Here is a 22,311-nt window from a genome sequence, read left to right on the forward strand (position 1 = left end):
CTCTAAGCACTTTCTAGAGGTAGTGGTCTCATCATTAGATTCAACTCTATACTTTTACTACACTCAGTCAAAGTTAGATTGTCAGTTTCAACTTTTGAGCTCATATATTTTCACCAATATCTTGAAGTTTCATGTTTCTTACAACATTGGAAAGGTGATTTACGGATCTTGAGATCTATACATGCAATTTTTCTGGATTTTTCCCTAGGTATATTTTATTTATATTTTTGTGTTTTCACATATTGGTTGATCCACTTGGATGAAGCTACGATTTGAAGGCCTTTCATGACACAAATAGGAAGTTGACACTTGTCTCAATTTTGAAGACTTTAATATTTTTTCTATGAATAACAATTTGTTTTTCAAGATTCTATATCTTTTTTGAGGGGAGGGTTTCTTAAATTTTTCCTTGAAAAAGGGGATGTCTTAAAATCTATGTTAAATAAAATTTTGTTCTTTGCCCTGATGTGTAGTCATTAAATCTTGTAAAGGAAGTAATATATACCAAGATGGAATGGAAAATACGAGGATTATTAGGTCTACAACTTCCATTGTAGCTAATTTCCATCATAATATGAGTTATGTTGTAGGTAATTTGGAGGTGTGGCAATGTATTGAAGAGCTTCATCTTTCAGTGTAGTAGAGAATATGAAGATATATTTTGTGCACAAGGAATCCTCTCCTAGCTTTAAATTACTTATATAGTGTGCGAAGTGCTTGTGAACGAAAAGAAAATAAGAAATGGAGAGTAATACAGATTGTCATTATAGGAAAGTAAAAAAAAGTTTCCAACAATATGAGGAGTTAAAGGAAATCTACAAAAAAAAATCTAGAAGAAGCTTCAAAAAGCTTTCAAGAAATAAATTTAAAAAAAGAAAGAAGCAATAAGAAGATATATGTGTATGTTACTTATAATAACTAGGAAGAGATTCTAAACATATGAATCTAAAACAATATTACCAAAATGTTATGGAAGAGGGGATATACAAGAAGATGTGAGAATGATTCTAGAACAATTCTTTGGCTAGTTGTAGAAAACTTTCAATATTGATGAAAAAGTGTTGTCATCAACATTCAAGAGAATAACCTATAGATATTGTTGCAAAGATAGATCAAAAGAACTTCCAAGGCAATGACTTTCATAATCATTTATATAATAACTCTAAGCAAAAAAAACTCAAAAACTCGATTAATTATCTATCAATTAATTTTATTCATTGGTGATTTTGAAATAAAGATATACAAATAAAGGAAAAAATAATGACCAAAAAACTAACAAATTTTTAAACAAAACATATAAGAAAATCTTTATAAAATTAAAAAACACAATTTTTTTTATAATGAATCATATGAATATGAATATAAATTTGAATTTGAATTTGAATTTCCTTATACCACAAATACAATAATATTCCAACGTTAACAACATAAAAAGAGAACAATATTAAAAATTATTAAAAAAAATAAAAATTTTCCATCCCTACAAGAACAAATGTTTGAAATTTTATTATAGTATAATATTTTTGACAAAATATTATTATTATTATATTTAATGGAACGTGCACGTATGGGAATGTTCATATAATTTATTTTTAAAGAACGTTAGAGGAAATAAAATCCTCAACATTGTGATTTATTTTTAGTAATGTTCAGATTTATCTTGTACGTCGACCTAGCTATACGTAACTCCTTATTCAATCACGTCGTGCATAAGAGAATATTTACGTGGATAAATTTGCTTAATTCTCATTCACAATGGCTACTATTTTCTAAAAGTTATTATGACCTTATATTTACAAAAGGGTTGAAAATAAAATGTAATCATGGATTATAATAAAAGAAAGGTATGGACGTAGTACAATCCACTAAACACAATGAAATTAATAATGTTTCTATAAGGTTTTAAAATGTTACCATCAAACCTAATTTTTTTGGATTAAACTGGTTTAATGATTTTATTTGATGAATAATGTTTTTGATTATAAAGCAGTTAAAACCGGAGGTTGACCCGAAAGAAACAGAAAAAAGCATTACTAGCACACACACTATAGACACGCGGTAGTCAGCCAATGATTTTATTCAATGAATAATGTTAATATTAGCATGGTGTGATAGTTAAGTTATAGTGTTGTTATTCTTGTCATCAAAATTCAAAAGGTCCCTCATTTGGGATCTCATCAGTTCATAGTTCTAGATGAAAACTGTGTAGCCTTATTTATTTAATAAAAGATTTTATTGATGAATAATATTTAAATGCACTATTGAAGTTGTATTTAATAAGTAATTGTGTTTCATTTTTTGTTGACATTTTTTAATTGATAAAATATCTTAGATAAAAAAAAAAAGATTTGTGTTAATATAATTAAATGAAAAATGAATTTAAAGATGAGTTTAAATATATTATTGTATCAATTTTGTACTTGAAGTCATCTATTTTATTTTGGTTCAAAGAAATTAGTAGATCATGAGAGAAGTAAAATTCAATAAATTGGTGAAGTTATTTACATTAATAAATGAAGGACTTAGTTAAGGAAACAATATTTTATTCTCAATTTCATAAATGCCACATATTTAATAAGTTTGATCTCTTAAGATATTCTAGGTTATTCAAATGATAGGTTTCATTATGAAAATTGCAAGCATTAATTAAAATATAGCATATCATTCATTCATTTGTTTAAGATAGAATTACTAAAAACATAATTTCCAATTAAGTCTGCATTTATACAACCTGTTTAGTATTTCATCCATCACTTTTTTATATATTTTTTGCCATTCTAAATTCTATATCTAATTTTTAGCATACATAATTGAGTATAATAATAATATAATATTATGTGTATATAACTAGTTACTAAACAATGGCATTAGATCTTGGTCAATTGATAGAAAGGAATAAAAGGGAAGAAAAGTTTCATTTAATTTGAACCTTATATGCTCACTATAAACATGAAATTAAAATTATACATTAATTAAATTTTCATTCAAAATAATTTAGACACTAAAATCATTATTCTTTCTAAACAATTCAAAAAAAAAAACACTAATTTTTAATAACTAATAAACTTAGGTTATGCACCCAAGGGAAGCTTGGATTCTATGAAGATGGAGTTTGCTAGATCCATCTTTGTATCTTAAATTGTCATAATAAATACTACATGTAATACCATTCTTCTATTTTACAACTATATACACCATTTCTTCTTATCATTATATCCAAATAACAAATATGTGGCCAAACTATTTCACGTTTAGAGATAAAATCAGGGATGACAAATTACATAGGCCATCCCCACATAAGAGCATATACATATAGTTCTAAGATGAGAAATGTTCATAGAATAGAAGATCTTAATTGCACTCGATGACATCATATATTTTAAACTCATCATGGGATTTTACATTTGAAACATTGCCCAATATCTTAAGGCACTAAGAAAGTTTACTTTGATTAAATGATTATATGGAGGTGCTCCATCAAGTAGTCTAAACATACATCAGTTTGCTTCTTGATAGATTTATAATCCTTGTGAAGCATGAATATGTTTGCCACAATTAAAATCATGGAGGTAAGTATTATTGAGATACTATGGCACATAAAAAATATTACTCCTCATAATACCTCAAGTGCTAAAGATGCTAAAGATGTTGTGAATGTGAGATTGTGCTAAATACTTATTTTTTAGATTTTTCTTTAGATTTCTTAATGTTTGATGCTAGCTAATGTAATTATTGACCAAATTGAACAAGCAATGCCAAGACCTAGAAAAGGAAAAACATCAAGGTGTTCGTCATTAAAATCAAACTAGCTTTGTATTTTTAGGCCTAACTATTGGTAGGATGATGAAATAATGGGAGGTCAAGAGAATCAATGAACAACTAAGGTTTGATCTAGATCTTATTGATTTGTGTCTATATTGTGTTTTCTGATTATGAAGTTGGATGAATGCTTAGATGCAAGTTTAATCTAAGAATATGAGTCTAGGCTAAATGTATGCAAAGATATAAAAAGTGTATGATGTTAAGTTAGGATGAACTATCAAGTCTCTTATGTCTATGTTTGGTGTTTATAAATCACGTCTTATGATATCAAGATTAAAATCATAATTTAAACCCTAATTTCTCAATAGTAGAATAGAACTAAGCTTTCAATTTTGGTGTAGATAGTCTTAGATGTGTAGTGCCCCTCCTCGACTAGACTTTTATTTCATGCTTGATAGACATATTTAGAACTACTAGACCTATTTAGACTCTTGATGATGATGCAATGGGTTATGATTAGGTTGTGACATGTGTTTCAGTTGCTTTATGATTATGTGGACTTATGCTACTTTGATGATTTCATGAATGATGGTATTATCATAATTGATCATGAGATTAGATGGTTATATACATTTGATGGATTTCCTTATGTGTTCATGTACTTGATGACTATATGTTCTATTTACATTGATTATGTGCTAGATGATATTATGGATGGTTTTGCATTGATTATGTATTTGATGTTACCATTAATGTATTAACCCTATTTCATGGATATTTTTGATGAGATGTTTATATATTGTGTTTGACCTATTGTTTGACTCTCTTCATGGTGGAATCAATGTCACATCACTCATTGCAAGTGAGATGTGTCGCAAAATTCTACCACTTGCTTGCTACACACACACACACACACACACACATGCATTGTCGCTTTGTGGTTGTAGGACTTGCAGGTACTAGATACCTATTCCTCCTGGGTTTCTAGGTGAGAGTTCCTCCTGGCTTCATAGGTGCGAGCGTGTCTTTAATCCCAATGGTAACATGTAGTTTTGGAGTTGACACGGGTTCCCTTCACATCCTCTAGATTTAAATTGTCACTAGGCGCAATTGGTCATGTCAGTTGTCAGCTTGGCTCTTTCAGTTTTGTGAGTATGTTAGTATTGATTGACTCTTTTGGTATGAGGATTATTCATGTGTGGTTGATTTAATTGTCACATGGCTATTATGTGGTGTTGGATTATTTGTTTTTTTTTCATTGAGAGATTTTTTTTTTGAATAAAAGGGGTAAAAACTTTATTGAAATTTAAAAACAAAAATTACAAAGAAAGCAAGAGCCCCAGGCCCCAAGATAGAACCATCAAGCCATCCCCGCTTCAACCAACAACATAACCCTCCATATCCTCAGTAAAAATCTTCTGCAATTCCTGAGATTGATCCTCAGATAGATGTTCCCAACCTTCCACCTTCCAATCACTACCATGTTCCGAGGCCCACTTTACCAAACAATCAGTTGCTCTATTCCATTCTCTAGGGATGTGGATAAAAGACACCTACTCCATTAAAGAACTGATATGGAAAATCTGTTGAGTAATCCCTGCCAACTGCCACTGGATCCCATTTACCTTTCTCTCATTTAACAAGTTAATAACAATTTGTGAGTCTGATTCACAAATCACCTGCCTTTGTCCCTACTCCCAAGCCCGTTCGAGGGCGTAGAGAATTGCAAATCCCTCCATAAAATTATTAGAGTGCCTCCCTCTATGAACTGAAAAGAGGAAAACTACCTCCCCCCTACTATTCTTGCCAACCCCCCCCAATGCCAGCTAGGCCTGGGTTACCCCTAGATGAGCCATCAATGTTAATCTTGATAATCCCATCCTCAGGGGGTATCCACCTTCCCACCCTTTGCACCTTCTTCATAGCCCTTCTACCTCTCCTGACACAAGAAGAGGTAGGAGTTAGCTCCTGCAAGCCAAACCTACTCACAATGTCTTCCTCATCTCTACTCAACGGAAAATTCAGCTCACATTTAGCTTCCACTGTCTCCCGGATCATGGCAATGATCCTATTCCAAACTTGCTGAACAAACAATCTGACCTCACGAAAGATCCTTCTATTCCTCTTGAGCCAGATTTGCCATAGAATGAAGATGGGCCCAATATACCAGACAGTTTGGAGGAAGGAGGACAAGATAGGAGGTCGGCCCAAACTACTCCAGAACTCCACCAGAGAGTCCGCGTGGACACAAGGATGCTTCCACACCCCCCACCAATAATGCCAAATAAACGTCGAGTAGGGACATCTAAAGAACAACTGTGAGGAATCCTCCTCCCCATTACCACACAAAACACAAATAGAAGGCCCCAAGAATCCCCGTTTGTGGATATTGTCCCAGGTTAGACATTTATTTAAAGCTAAGGTCCAAGCAAAGCAGTTACACTTTGGCCAAGAAACATTATTCCACACCCGTTTCCACCAGTTCACCTCCCCTTCCTCCAATCCTTGGTTCAACAATTCTCAATATCCACTAGCCACTGTAAAAACTCCCTTAGGATTTGGAGACCAAGAAAGCCCATCCCTTCCCTTGAGGAAGCTACAGTGTCTACTCGCCAGAATGCCCTACAACTCTGCACACTCGTCCTCCATCCCAGCAACTGACCACTCATTAGGAGCCTTCCACTGCTCCAAATCCAACCTACCACACCTATAAACAACCTTAAAGTCACTCACCCTTGACCATCCCGCCTCCAAAAACCTTTGGTTTAGATTCCCAAGGTGAGGAAACTGATCAAGGATGGGAGGATAGCCATCCCAAGAATCACTCCAGAAAAGGACCTCTTTCCCACTTTTACAAATCCAAAAAAGCCCAGACTTAATGAGAGCAACCCCCCTCTTGAGAGTGACCCAGATCAAAGAGCCCTTTCCCTCAAGTGGATACCTAGGGATTTCCTCCATTGGGATCCTCGTCATATATTTGTTGGCCAAAATCCTAGCCCAACCACGATCCTATTCCACACACCACCTCCAATACAATTTAGTAGCCAAGGCTTCCCCGAACAGAATAGATTGCCTTAGACCAAGCCCCCCCAACTTCTTCGGACTACGCACTAGGTTCCAATTGACCAGGCTCCATTTGGATGAGGAAAGATTGCCTGCCCATAAGAATTGCCTAGCCAAAGAATCCAAACCCTTCAAGAACCACTTAGGAGCCACATGAAGCATACATCGATAGATCAGAAGAGCCCGAACCACTGATTGAATCAGTTGAACCCTCCCAGCAAAGGATAGCCATCTGTGAGTCCAGTGATCAACCTTTGTGCAAAATTTATCCAGAATGCCCTACCAAGACTCCCTAGGAGGTTTGCCAAGAGAAATAGGAATACCCAAGTAGATCAAGGGTAGGGAGCCAACTTGGAATCTCATTATAAGAGCAATCCTCCTTTGAATAGTTTCAGGAGTATTGAAGAAGATGATAGAATATTTCTCCTCATTGATCAACTGGCCCGAGGCTGCAAGATAAACATCCAAGACCTTTCATAGATTAGTAGCTTCTTTGACTCGAGCTAGCCCCATAAGGGTTGTGTCATCCATAAACTGCAAATGTGACTGTGGCTGGAGGTCATTTCCCCATCTCCAACCCTAAATAGTACCCAGACCCACATTATGCTTAATCAGCCTCCCCAAACCCTCAGCCAAGAGAATGAATAAATAAGGTGAGAGAGGGTCCCCCTGACAAAGACCCCTGGAAGCACCAAACAACTCAGTATGGTCTCCACTAATAAGCACTGAGAAAGAAGTAGATGTAACACAACTCATAACCCACTGGACCCACTCGTCAGCAAAACCAAAAGCCTTGAAGATCTTTAGAAGGAAGGGCCACCAGACTCTATCATATGCCTTAGCCATATCTAGCTTGATAAAAATAGCTTTTTCCTTGGATGAAGCCATAGAGTGAATGGTCTCCATAGCAATGACCACACCATCCAGAATTTGGCGACCTTCCACAAAACCACTTTGCTCCTCAGAGATGATATTCTCCAAGCACATCTTCAATCTATCCGCTATCAGCTTAGAGATGATCTTATAAACCACATTACAGAGAGAGATAGGGCGGAACTATCCTAACCAGTTGGCCCCTTCACACTTGGGGATTAGAGCAATGAAAGTCGCATTCAATGCCCTAAGCATCTGCTTGTTCCTTTGGGACTCCTAGACAACATCCAATAAATCTAGTTTGATAATGTCCTAGAACTCTTGAAAGAATTCCACCGGGAACCCATCCGGGCCAGGAGCTTTTCCTTTCCTCATGTGAAAGACAATCCTCTCTAGCTCATCCAATAAAATATGACACAAAAGCTACTCATTCATCTCCCTCATGACCAGAGATGGAATGCAATCAAGAACCTGATTTTCCGCCACCGAATCCCTCAGGGGGTCCTCCCTGAATTGGGCCTGAAAGAACTGTAGCGACTCCCTAGAGATCTCCTACAAGGATAAACACACTCACCTCTATCATTGACCAGAATAGGGATAGAGTTTCCATGTCTTCTTGCTTTCACTAAGTTGAAGAAGAAAGCAGTGTTCTTGTCCCCCTCCTTCAGCCAATCAATACGAGCTCTCTGCTTCTAGTATATTTCTTCTCAAAGCTCCCATTCCTCAACCACCTTGACAAACCTTTCCTCCTCCCTAAGCCGCTCCTCAGATAGTCCTTGCTCTCTGATAACGCTGGTGATCCCATTCAACACCAGTTGAGCAACCTTCTTTGCATGAAAAATATTCCCGAAGCCCTGGTGGTTCCACTTCTTAAGTTGATACTTAAAAAATTATAACTGCTTGGCAAAAGAGTACATAGTAGTGCCAAAGGGTGGCTTCCCCTTCCTCCACCATTCCGCAACAAGGACTTGCAGAGAAGGATCCTGAAGCCACATAAGTTAGAATTTGAAAGAAGGAGAGAAAGCTATCCAAGCCAAAGAAGAAATCAGCTTGATGGGCCAGTGATCTGACCCTCTCTAGTCGAGAATCTTGGTACTTGTGGACCACCCTCCCCCAATCCAAAAACTAGAGACCAGGAAATGATCTTGCCTGTCTGCAATCCAATACTCTCCCATCCTGCAACAAACCACTGTTAGGCTTAATATCAACAAGCTGCAACAAGGATATATTATCTTGGAACAAGACAGAAGAAGGTTCCAATCACATGACATCCCCTTTCTTCTCACTCAACTCAAGGATGGCATTGAAGTTGCCTGCCATAATCCAAGGATGAAAAGGGGCCAGCCTTCGCATACAAGAAATTTAGGACCATAGGTTTTGCTTACCCTGAAAATCTGTAGGGGCTTAGATGTTAGAAAACAAGATGGGTTCCCCAGTCTCAAGACTAGAGATGACCCCAGATAAAGAAGATCTGGATGCAACCCACTAGATCGGGTGAAATTTTGAAGGGTTCCAAAGACAAGCCACCCCTCCAGAAGATCCAAATGCCCCAACACACTGACACTCGCCTCTCCCCCATAGCCTTGGCACTAGACCCATCATACTCTCCACTGAGAGTTTAGTTTCTTGTAAAAATAGGACATCTGGTGAATGATTCCTAATCAAATCCCAAATAGCTTTCTGTCTAGGGCCACTATTCAAGCCCCTCACATTCCATGAAAGCACAATGATTTAGGGGGATTGGAAAAATGAGAATCCAAAGTCTTTACTGACCCTGACTCAACCAAGTTCTTCCCCATCAATTTGATCTTATCCAGGTCCTTCTTTCTGCCAGCCTTTGAGCTCTTCTCTGAAGCACTTTTCTTAATATCTTTCTGATGCAGACCCAGGAGGGTGGAGGACTTATTACTTTTCACCCCAGTCGAATCCAATTTCTAAGCTATCAGAGAACCCTTCCCCTCAACCAAATTCTCCTCGAAACTAGGAGTGGGCCCTAGCTGGACCCCTACTGGCTGTTCCATCTCCATCTGTTGGCTTCCAACCACTAGCAGGGCCTAGGAAGAGTCCTCAATTACACTTTCCGATGCCCCCCCTAATGCTCCTTGATCCAGAGGGATAAACCCTGGATTTACTTCCTGGTGGCTAAGATCATCCAGGACCTTGAATCTGTTGAAGGAATCCTCCCCCTATCTCTCCTGTAAGGGCTTCTTTTGTCCTCGATTCTTGTTTTTTGTCTTGACTGTGAAAAAACCATCGGTACCCTCAACATCGACTGACATGGTAGCTTTCCCTTTCTCAGCCCTACCTGGGCTCGGGTCCGACTGTTGAGATTGATGCACCGCTAGTTTATATCTAGGGCATTTACGCTATAAATGACCATACTCATGACATAGACGACACCGAAATGGTAGAGTTTCATAATCTAACTGCTGAACCCAAGAATAAGAACTTGTGTACATATCTATAGCATCTGGCAATGGTTTACTAAGATCAATTTCAACACAAATGCGCGTGAAGGTCATTACCTTTCTCCCAAGGGTTTGCATTGAAGATCCCACTGGCCTCCCTAATAGAGCAACAAGCATCCATAGCACATCCTCTCGATAGCATTCCATAGGAAAATGTGGTAGCCGAACCCACACAGGAACCCTATTTGGGAGCTCCTCAGAAGGATTAAACCCTGCATGCCAAGGTTTGATGAACAGACCCACTTGGTTGTAAAAATATGCACCGCCTTCAAATACCCTATGGTGATCCTCCATGCAATTGAAAGTAACCATGAAATAGGTATTCGCCAACAACATAATCTCCATTTCCCCTTCCGGTGCCCATGTCCTCTATGTCCAGTTTTCCAAAAACTGCAAGGACACCCTCATTCCCAAAAACTTGCAATAAAGGGAGTGTTTTGAAAAATATTCAATGTCTTCAACTATCATCTCAGGAGGAATGACCAACTTCGGCCTCTCGCTGCATCTCTCCAAACATCCATTAATCTTCATAATGTGAGAACTGCCAACACTCCCACTCCCAGAATCAGATGAAAAGAGATTATTATTAAAAGTCTTCATACTCTGAAGTGGGGGTTTTGAGCCCACCATAGCCTGGAAATCCATAGCTGACGCAACCAGTGAAGCCTCACCACCAGGAGTCGACATGAGAACAACAAAAAAAATAAATCATGAGGGCCAAGCACCCCCACCCCAAAGGGGCCACACCAAGAAACACGACTCCCAAGGTACCCGCCCTCCAAGACCACCGAAAGGAGGGCCTACCGACACCCCCAGACCCACGAAAAGAGGCCTGCAACAACCTGGAACCCCACCCCCATGCAACCGAAACCTTGCCCCGCGTAGCCTCAGCACCACCCCTGCGCAGCCAAAACCCTGCCCCCTATAACTCCCGCAGCACCCTCCTCCCTGAGCACCGAGCCTAGCACCACCCTCGCAATCGCTAAGCTCCCCCAACCCCCTCTTTTTCATTGAGAGATTTTAGTTAGTATTATTTATATTTAATTATTTGATTTAAGCTATTTGAGATTTTGATTATTTGATTGATGATTTTTAGAATTTGTTGGTGTAAATAAATATTCATTATGGATATTATTACACTTTACTTAAGTTAACTTAGGATAATGCATTTCTTCGTAGTTTGGATTTGAGACACTTAGGGAAGTGTGCACATAGGGATAGAGCTTGTAGGAGAAATTCCACCTTTGGTGGTCTCATTTTTTTGTTACACTCCACATTCGGTGGGTCATCCACCTCTTGTGGAATATTATATTATTTCTCCTACCTACCCCTAGTATTTCTTACCTACCCTTGTTTCTCATTGAGCCCCATGTCATGATTGTGTGCTCTTACATCCATATGGCCTTGCTTATATAAGAAGACCTGTATTCATTGTATTGGTGAATCTAGTTGATCATTTTTCATATTGATGAGAATACAGTTTGTTCTTGTCATTCTTTTGTCTCTATTTTTATACTTTTCACTGTGCTCTTGATCTTGGCAAAATCTCACATGGTATTAGAGCCATTGGGGCTTCATTGATTAGTTTTTGGAGACATCGTGGAAGGCTTCTATTTTTGGGTCTGAGAAACTGCGCTTTTTGGAGGCATCTTGGAGTCTTTTCGACCTCACCATTGCATCCAGGAGGCCGTTTCCATAAAAATTGAGCATAAATTTGACCTATTTTGGCGAAAATCAATTTTTGGGTGTGGAGGAAATTTTCTACCCAATTTGGGCAGTACGGTATGGAATTTTCAGAGTTTTCTCAAAAAAAAAAAAAAAAATTATTTTTTTTTGAAAATTATTTTCCAGTTTTAAAAAATTTTAAAAATATTTTTGGGATCCGTACCTTTTGCCCAGTTAGTGCCCAGTCAACAGCACCTAGTCAGCGCCCAGTCAACATTTTTTGTGGAAATTTTTAGACCCCTCTCCGTTGAGCAGTTTGGATTTTTGGGTCAACTTTGGAGGCCGATAACTTGCTCAATTGTGCTCCTTTTTGGGTGCAATTTTTTTTGATTTGGGATAATTTTTTGTGCTCTTTGCAGTGGTGTGGTTATTTTATGGTTTTGGTGCATAGGGTTTTCAAAATTTTTAGATTCTCTCAGCTGTACCTATCAAATCCTCAATTCTGCAACTTTAAAGGCCTCATTTGAGCTCATACGACCTCCTTTTCAAGTGCCGTTTTTTTTGAAAGTGCATGTTTTTCATCTACTTTCATAATCTATGATCAGATTTTAGAGATTTTAAGTAGAAGTTGTACTTTCAGATATTGGTCTTATTTGGCCTATTTGGTATTTGTAAATTGCTTGGATCTTAGTTTAGATCTCTTGCATTATTAGTTTGAGTCTCTTTTGGCCTTATTGAAGCAGTTGTAAAATTGAAATCAGAAGTCCACTTTGCCATTTTTTGCAAGTGGCCCATTGTACATGCACTAAGTATAAAGTGCCAAATCATCACTTTTGGGGGGGTGTCTTGTGTGATTGTGCCTCTCTTTTCTTGTGCTCTTTCATTTTTGTTGCAATGAGTCCTCATAAATTTCCACCTTTAACTCCACATAATTATGCATCATGGGAAATTAAAGTATGGAGCAAATTAATGGAAAAAGGTCTCATGCATTACATAGATGGAAAAATAGTAGCACCACCTGATCCTAAGGCTGATCCTAATGCTCAATTAGAATGGCTCACTAAGAATTGCATGGCTCTTGGAACTTTGCGCAAGTATGTATCAGATGACCTCATCTTTCATATTGAAAAGTGTACTACAATCAAAGATGCTTGGGATATGTTCTAGAAATTGTATGGTCAAGTTGATGAAATCAGAGGTTATAAGATTGACAATGAGCTCACCAACTTGGATCCCAAGAGTTTTGATACAATCCAAGATTATGTCACCAAAGCAAATGTGCTAAGAGCAAAGCTTAAGGATTGTGGAATTGACAAAAAGGATGCTTAGTTGATATTCAACTTGTTGGACGAGCTTGCGCCAGAATATGCAGCATTTGTGTCTAGCTTCCAAACTCATCGTTTGATAGTGGGGAGTTCCTATGTTATGCCTTCATTTGATGCTTTCATAGAAATGTTGATATTGGAATAATCTAAGTTGTTGAACATGGGGCTTCTCAAGTCTTCAAAGTCCAAGGCTTTGGTGGCTAATCAAGGGAATCAAGGAAGTCAAGGCAAAGATTCCAACAAGAAGAAGAAGCACTCTAAGTCACAGCCACAACAGGAAAAAGGACAATCATCCTCTCCATCACAAGGCAATTTTTCATCCTCTTCCAAGAAGGGGACACCACCTAAGAAGGATAAACCAACTTGTGCATATTGCAAGAAGTATGGTCATGATGAGCATGGATGCCACACAAAGCAAGTTGATGAGTTAACTAATCTTCTTAAGTAAAAGAACATCAACTTGCCATCTGCCTACACAAAGAAGGATTCATCGACTTCCTCTTCCGCACATTCTAAGGGAAAAGGGCAAGCATTTGTGGCTACAATAGGTTCTTCACAACAATGGATACATGACTCGGGTGCCTCATATCACATGGGTTCTACAAAGAAGTAGTTTTCTTCATTGGAGCCATCTAAGGTACCTAACATTTACATAGGTGATGATACACAAGTAGAGGTTGAAGGGAAAGGTTCAGTTGACATGGATGATGGAACATTTGAGAATGTTCTCTATGTTCCTAACTTGTCTACCAACCTTCTCTCTATCTACCAAATCACTCACTATGGGAATGGGAAAAAGGTTGAGTTTACACCAGATTCAGTTGTGGTAAAGGAACTTGATGATGATGCTTTGGTAGCAGTGGGACAAGTCAATGACAACTCAAGGCTTTATTCATTCTCCCACTTTGTGCCAAGTTCACCTTCTAGGGCCTTGCTTACTCATTCAAATTCAAAAAGTAAGCTATGGCATGAGTGGTTTGGTCACCTCAACTACCGCTATCTTCAGCAGCTCAACACTAAAGACATGGTCACAGGTCTACCTTGAATCAGTTTTTCAGAGGGTGTATGTTCAGGTTGTTCCATGGGCAAGCATCCCGAGGAAAAGTTTGATAAAGGGAAAGCTTGGAGAGCTTTGGAAGTTCTTCAACTTGTTCATAGCGATGTAGCAGGTCCATTTCCAGCACCTTCATTTAGCAAGGCTTGCTATGTCCTCACCTTCATTGATGACTATTCCCGCTTCACTTGGGTCTACTTTGTTATTCATAAGAGTGAAGTATTTGATAGATTTCAGGACTTCAAGACTCATGTGGAGAAGCAATCCGGGAAAGTGGCGAAGATTCTTCGCACAGATAATGGAAGGGAATATGTGAACAAAAGACTTGAGGATTTTTGTACATTTGAGGGGATTGATCTTCAGCATTCTGTCACATACACTCCACAGCAGAATGGAGTTGCAGAACGCAAGAATAGAACTCTCAAAGAAATGGCTAGCTGTATGATACATTCACGTTCTCTTGATCTCACCTTTTGGGCAAAGGCTATCAGTTGTGCCACACACATCCAGAATCGGGTTCCTCACAGAGCTTTGCAAGGTATTACTCCTTTTGAGGCTTGGCCTGGTAGGAAACCGATTGTGAAACATTTCAGAGTCTTTGGGTGTCCAGCATGGGCTCGCATACCTCCACAGAAATGCAAGGCATTGGAACCTCAGAGTCGACCGTGCATATTTGTTGGATATTCTGAGGGTGTTAAGGCATATAGATTGATGGATCCTAAGACACATGAGGTGTTCATTGAGAGGAGTGTTCACTTTGAAGAAAGCTCTCCTAGCTTAGCCTCTCTACCTCCTCCACCTTCCTCCATTGTGGATAGTGATGCTAGTGATTCAGATGATGAGACTCCTTCAACTCCGACTCACAAGGTTACACCTCCGTAGGGTCCACTTGCAGTTGAGGAGCCTCATTCTCCACCTCCACCTAGACCTCATTGGGCTCGATAGACACTTGAGTCTATGGGTTCTCTTGTTGGGATCCTTCAGATACACGGAGAACTCGATCACAACATCAGTATCTTCCACATGCATTCATTGCTACCGCTTCTGATCCATAGACATTTCGGGAAGAATTAGGGGTTCCTGAGTGGGACCAAGCTATGGAGGAAGAGTATAGTTCCTTGATGAGGAACAACACATAGGATTTAGTCCATCTCCCTAAGGGGAGAAAGATGGTTTGATGTAAGTGGATCTATCAGACCAAGTTTGTAGTGGATGGTAGTGTGGATAAGTACAAGGCTCAATTTCTTGCAAAAGGTTTCTCCCAGGTAGCAGGTGTTGACTATACTGAGACCTTTGCGCTCGTAGCCAAGATGAACTCCATTCACTTGACACTTGTTGTTGATGCAGCTCATGGTTGGGCTGTACATCAGATGGATGTGAAGAGTACTTTTCTTCATGGTGACCTTGATGAGGAGATTTATATGGAGCAGCCGTAGGGTTTCATCCAGGATACTTCCTTGGTTTGTAGACTAAGGAAATCTCTCTATGGCCTTAAGCAGGCCCCCAGGGCTTGGTATGCCAAGATGGATTCCTTTCTTCTCTCAGAAGGGTTCACCAGGTGTCATTCTGATCCGAATGTCTATATTTTGCAGCATGATGACTCTCACTTGATACTTGTACTCTATGTCGATGACCTGATCATTACAGGGAGTACTGCATCCATCATTAGTAAGGTCAAATCTGCTTTGCATGACAGATTTGCTATGACTGACTTGGGTCTTTTGCACTACTTTCTCGAGATAGAGATTTCACAGTCACCTTTTGGGATTACACTATCATAGCCCAAGTATGCTCTTGATCTACTTGCACGCTTTCATATGGCTGATTGTAAGCCTGTACCGACTCCCTTTCTTTCTGGAGTCAAGCTTGAGGCTCAGTGTTCTTCTCCACCAGTTGATGTCACTTTGTATCGTCAGCTTGTGGGTAGTCTCATCTACTTGACCCATACACGCCCTGATATTTCATTTGCAATTGGCATGGTTTCCTGCTTCAAGCAGGAACCACATGAGCCTCATTGGAAAGCTGCCAAATGCATCCTTCATTACATCCAAGGTACACATCACTATGGGATTCACTATGCAGTAGGCACAGGACTTTGCTTGGTTGGTTACACAGACTCTGATTGGGCTGGTGATCTTGATGATCATAAGTCTACTTCCGGTTACAGTTTTCACCTTGGTTCAGGCCCCATTTGTTGGCAGAGCAAGAAGCGACATGCTATTGCTCTTTCTTCGATTGAGGCTAAGTATCAAGGCGCTGTTAATGCAGTGACTGAGACCATTTGGCTTCAGTAGATTCTCATAGAGTTTGGGTTCACCACTCCACGACTGACAATTCTACATTGCGACAATCAGAGTGCTATTGCTATATCGAAGAACCCGGTTGAACATCAATGGACCAAACACATCGAGATTTATATGCACTATATCCGAGAGCTCATTCAGGAGTAGGTCATTGATTTATAGTATTGTCCTACAGTGGAGCAGATTGCAGACATATTCACCAAACCTTTCACCTAGAGTAAGTTCCCACAGTTGTGAGCTCTCTTGGGGGTGCGGGATGTGTCATTAGGGGGGGTTAGCTGACTTCTCCTTCCTCTCTTATGGGGGGGACTTTTTCCTCTTTGAGGTTTTGTCCTTCTTCTTTGAGAGTCTTTTGTACATTCATCTCTTTTTTGGGGGGGAGTTTTTTCCCACTGGGTTTTCTCCTTTTCTCCATTTGTGAGAGATTGCATTGCATGGTTTTGCTTGCATTTGCATATTGTACATGGGTACCTATCATGGCCTAGTAGCCGGGACCCATCTTGCATTGTTGACTTGAGTCTTCATTCCCCTAAGTTGCACTTAAGGGGGGGTGTTGGTGTAAATAAATATTCATTATGGATATTATTACACTTTACTTAAGTTAACTTAGGATAATGCATTTCTTCGTAGTTTGGATTTGAGACACTTAGGGAAGTGTGCACATAGGGATAGAGCTTGTAGGAGAAATTCCACCTTTTGTGGTCTTGTTTTGTTGTTACACTCCACATTCGGTGGGTCATCCACCTCTTGTGGAATATTATATTATTTCTCCTACCTACCCCTAGTATTTCTTACCTACCCTTGTTTCTCATTGAGCCACATGTCATGATTGTGTGCTCGTACATCCATATGGCCTTGCTTATATAAGAAGGCCTATATTCATTGTATTGGTGAATCCAGTTGATCATTTTTCATATTGATAAGAATACAGTTTGTTCTTGTCATTCTTTTGTCTCTATTTTTATACTTTTCATTGTGCCCTTGATCTTGGCAAAATCTCACAGAATTATAGTATTTATTTAATTAATAATTTTGTAAAGAATATTTAATTAATTATTGATTATAGTCTAAATATTAATTAATATTTAAGATTGGAAGTAATAAATTATTTAATGGTTGATTTATTTAATTATGTTTTCCATTAATGAGTATTTAATTAGAAATAACTATAGTTCATAATGTATTAAATAATAATTCCTATAGGGCTATAGTTTAAATACTAATATTTATTTGGTTGTATAGTAATTATATCTTGGGATATTAAAATATATTATCCCACCTACTTATAATAGATGTTAATATTTCCTACCTACCCTATTATCCTATTGGAGGATTTTATTTTAGGGAAACCATAGGATATGGGAAAAATATTCCAAAATGGAATTATCCTATTGGTTGGTTTTCTAGGGTTTCTTGTTTATTGTTTCTTTTAATGGATTCCATGTGACTGTTCATGGGTTCCATTCTTTGGCTTTCGCTTCTCGGTGGATTGCATGGACTAGGTTTGTGGTGCAGGAGAACCAACTTTAAAAACTTGATTATCCTACCTTTTTATGACTCCTAAGGAGTCTTGGATTGTTTATTTCATGCTAGGAGTCATTGGTCTTATTTTTGATCCATTTGTGAGGCCTAGTCCCAGGTTTGGCAATTTATGAGCCACTTGGTCAACTATGGTCAAAGGGTCATAAAATTTTAGTTTTGAGTTATTTTATTGTTTTTGGCAATAAATTGGTCCTTCATGACCACTGGTAGGATTTAGAAAGTTAGTTTTCACTTTTAAGTGCTTTTGAGCAAAAATTGTCAAAAATTGTCAATGTTGTCATCACAACACTTGACAACTTTTTGTTTGTAAGAAAATATCCTTCCCCATTGGCTAATTAGTTTGAAAATTGGTTGTAACTGATGGGGGAGGCCTTCATAAGCCCTTTCAGGTGGTTGATGAAGGAGTTGATGTAAATTTTCATTTGGCAATCAATAAAAAAACCTTGTTTTCCTGCAAACAGTCATGTTTTTTCTCTTGTATGGATTATTTTCGGACTACTAGGAGGTTATAAATTATGGATTAAGATTGAGGGGCCTCTTACCTTTATTTTTCCTTTGATTTGAGGTCTCTAAGTGCTCTGGTTCGAAAGTTATTGCATTTTTACTAAAAACAGTTTTGAAACCCTCCTAAACCTAGGGTTTTGACCTATTTTTGCATTTCCTCTCATGGCCAGCATACAAAAATTCTAAAACTTGGTGGAATGAGAGGTTTGTATATTTAATCAATGATTCTAGAAGAAATTTGCAGGTTGGCAGGTGTTTTTGGCATTTTCTTTGATTTTTAGGTTGGCATCCTCATGTGACAACCTAGTTTCAAAATGCAAAATTGGTGATAAAACAAAATAGGGGTTGAACCAATGCACAAAATCCTGGATTTGGTCAATTTGGGTGTGGATAGAACTTTTTAAATTGGTGAAACTTTCTGATCAATCACATTTCATACAATTTTTTCACAAACCCATCTCCTTAAGCCTAATTAGGCCTACTTGCATTTGTGAAGGGTAGCAGGTCTCCTTTGTTTTCCAGACCACCTCCTTTTGGATTTAGACCTTTCTCAATAAAGGGTATTTGGATATCCATTTTTTTGTTGGTGGTCATTTGCAAGTTTGCAAATTTGTTTTGATAAGTCCCCTTGAGTATACAAGGATTTTGGGGTTTTACAAAGGAACCTTGTTGGATTGATTAGTTTGTTGTGTCACCACACCTTGAGCATGTTTGTATGGGCATTTTAATCCACCTTGACCATTTGGTTTGATCCCTACTCACTATTTTGTCAAAATTCCAACTTGAAGCCAAGTTTGGTGTCCAACCGATTTGAGTAGGCTTGATCAGTTTTCAACTTTTGATCCTAAGATCTTGTCAATGTTATTCTTAGGGTCTAGAATGTTGTTTATGATTAATTGAAGAGTGTATTTAAGGTGTAAGTCTGGTTGGTAGGGTGTTTTGGGTTTCCTTGGTGGCCTATTGTGATAGTTTTGTCCTAAATTGCACTCACCTAACCTAGCACTTGCATCAGTTTGGAAGAGATTTGGGTTTGGATTTGGATTACAAAACTTGTGGGCTCTCCTTTGGCTACCTACCATCACATGGGTTGCAGGTTGGAGGCCATACCCTTGTTGTTTATCTTTGTTTTCATTGTCTGTAAGTGTTTACTCTATGAATGTTTTGTGTGGAGAATAAGGAAATAGTTCATTTCATTCTCTTTAGTCTTGTTAGATTTGGAATGGGAAGCCATGGGATTCTAGTTTCTTTTGCTTGGTTTATAGTTTTGAAAATAATGCTTCATGTGTATTGTCGTAAATTTATGACATGAGGAATGTCTTGAAAATTTTGTATATATCTTTACATGCATTATATTATTAGATTTCTATTGTTTATTAAGGATATTTTATCCTTGTAGATGATTGTGTATGGAGATTGTGTAATGCCCCGCCAGGAACCCTGAAGGAAAACCCACAACAAGGGTGAAACAAATTTTTATTTTATTTTAAAGTATAAACATAATAAGTGCATAACACACAACATGAATGATAACACAAGCAGAAGACTTACACCAGAACTCCTTAAGGGTTACCAACAAAGAATTAACCAAAAGATAAATTCCACAATTAAGATTAATCCAATATCCAACATTAACTTAATGATCACAAGAAGCCGTAAGCAATAACAGATACACCATTGAAAGATTGAAAGGATATAATATAATTCCACTTCAATAAGCATTTACACATATAATAAAGGAACTGATAAAGACATCCCCTACATAGGATTATATTTATCTTTCAATACATAGCTTCTCAATATACATATAAAGGTACAACTAAAACAAATACAAGGTTACAAAAGTTCAAAGATATAATGACCACTTAGGTCTCCAAAGAATAATAATCTCCAACATGAGATTATGCATGAGCCACGAACCACAAAAGCACCTGCGAAGCCAATCCTTGCATGAAGATACAAACAAGAACATCCGATGGGAAGTGGCACTACCACCTGACCATGTAATTCCCAAAATGGAATAACCCCACCATGCTAGGAGATACTTGAGGACCCTCAAGCAAGAAAAGGTATGACATGGTCGACAAAACAATACAACACCATGACAACATAAAGAGACTCCACAATAATCCAGGTGACTCAACATCACAATAACACAAGTGACTAGACCTTGCAAAACACAAGTGACCCGACATCACACACACAAGTGAACCTAAAGAGAGAGTGTCATCGCATAGCTCAATGGTTACCTTGGTAGGCCCTCCTAGATCTCGGCTCTTTGTCCAGGTAACCTCTCCCGAACCTCTAGCTCCAACTAAGTCTCATGCGGACCCTTCTAGCTTTTCATGAAGACAAGGTGGACGGTTTGCCATTCCAGGCCTTCTCACGATATTATGAGCCTCAATACAAGAACTCACCTATGCACGAGGTACAATATCTTTATTAATGTTATGAACTACCCACCTAATCAATTAATTAAATTATCACTTATTATCTGATTCTCGAGGGGTAACCTGCCCACCACTCTGGGCGCATCCCTTGCTCAAAAGCTACTCTCTCAAAGGACACTAAACAAACATGGTCACTCCTTGAGAACCTTATGGTGAAGCAGACAACCATTACACTACTTTTAGAAACAAGTGGTCAAACAAGGACATACTGACTCTTGGCTAACCATAAGGCAAAAACACTATATGGTTAAGACAACGAAGCCAACATATATCACTTGGTCAAAGGTACCAAATACGCCACCACAAGATGACTAAACCACAGACTAGAAATAACACAATATACAATTGCAAGGACAACTAATTCACTACGTTTGCACTTAGACAATCATTGATAAAATTAGCATCATAAGCACTTGCAACATCATTGATTGAAAATTAAATAAAACACTCTTTCATGACATTCATACCTCATTCAATTTCCAAATCAATATTCTATCAAGGATAAAATTCACATCAAATACTCATCCGAATAAAAACATGAATTTCCAATAGACATTTAATTCATTTCCAGAATATATCCAAATTAACTAGTTTGAATTCCTAATTCATGCCTTGATTTCCATAGATAAATTTATTAAACCACATAATAAAAATTACATAAAAAATCACCATTTTCATTTAACACTAAAACCACTTTAAAATACATTTTATTAAAATTTAAGTTCATAGCATTTACCGGTTTGTACCGGTAAGGTTACAAGGTTACGCGGGGGTCAAGACCAACCCACAACAGTGCCGCTGCAGAGGCCGTAGGCACTACCTGCTGGTAGTACTGCTGTCGACCAGTAGCACTGCTGCCGACCGATAGCACTACTACCAACCGGTAGCAATCCTACCAACCAGTAGTGCTGCTGTCGACCAGTAGCACTGCTACCAACTGGTAGAAGTCCTACTGTTGATAGCAACCGCTACCAATCGGTAGTAGTCCTACTGACCAGTAGCACTGTTGCCGAACGGTAACAATCCTATCGAACGGTAGTACTGCTACCGCAGTACTGTCGATTGGTAGTACTGCTACCTACGGGCAACAGACACTACCGACCCGCGTGGTGGGACTAGCCCACCACGGGGGTAAGGTAAAGTCCATGATAAGAGAATAAAACACCAGCCTCCTAAAGCAATACAATCAACACTTCACCAAATCGTTTCAACATGAAAATGATTCATTTCCAGATCATTTCACGAGCACACAGATACACAGTGCCAAATCCAAATTTCAAATGGATATTTACCAATAAGGAAAGT

The sequence above is a fragment of the Cryptomeria japonica genome, chromosome 3 (assembly GCF_030272615.1).
Source record: "Cryptomeria japonica chromosome 3, Sugi_1.0, whole genome shotgun sequence".
Lineage (NCBI taxonomy): Eukaryota > Viridiplantae > Streptophyta > Pinopsida > Cupressales > Cupressaceae > Cryptomeria > Cryptomeria japonica.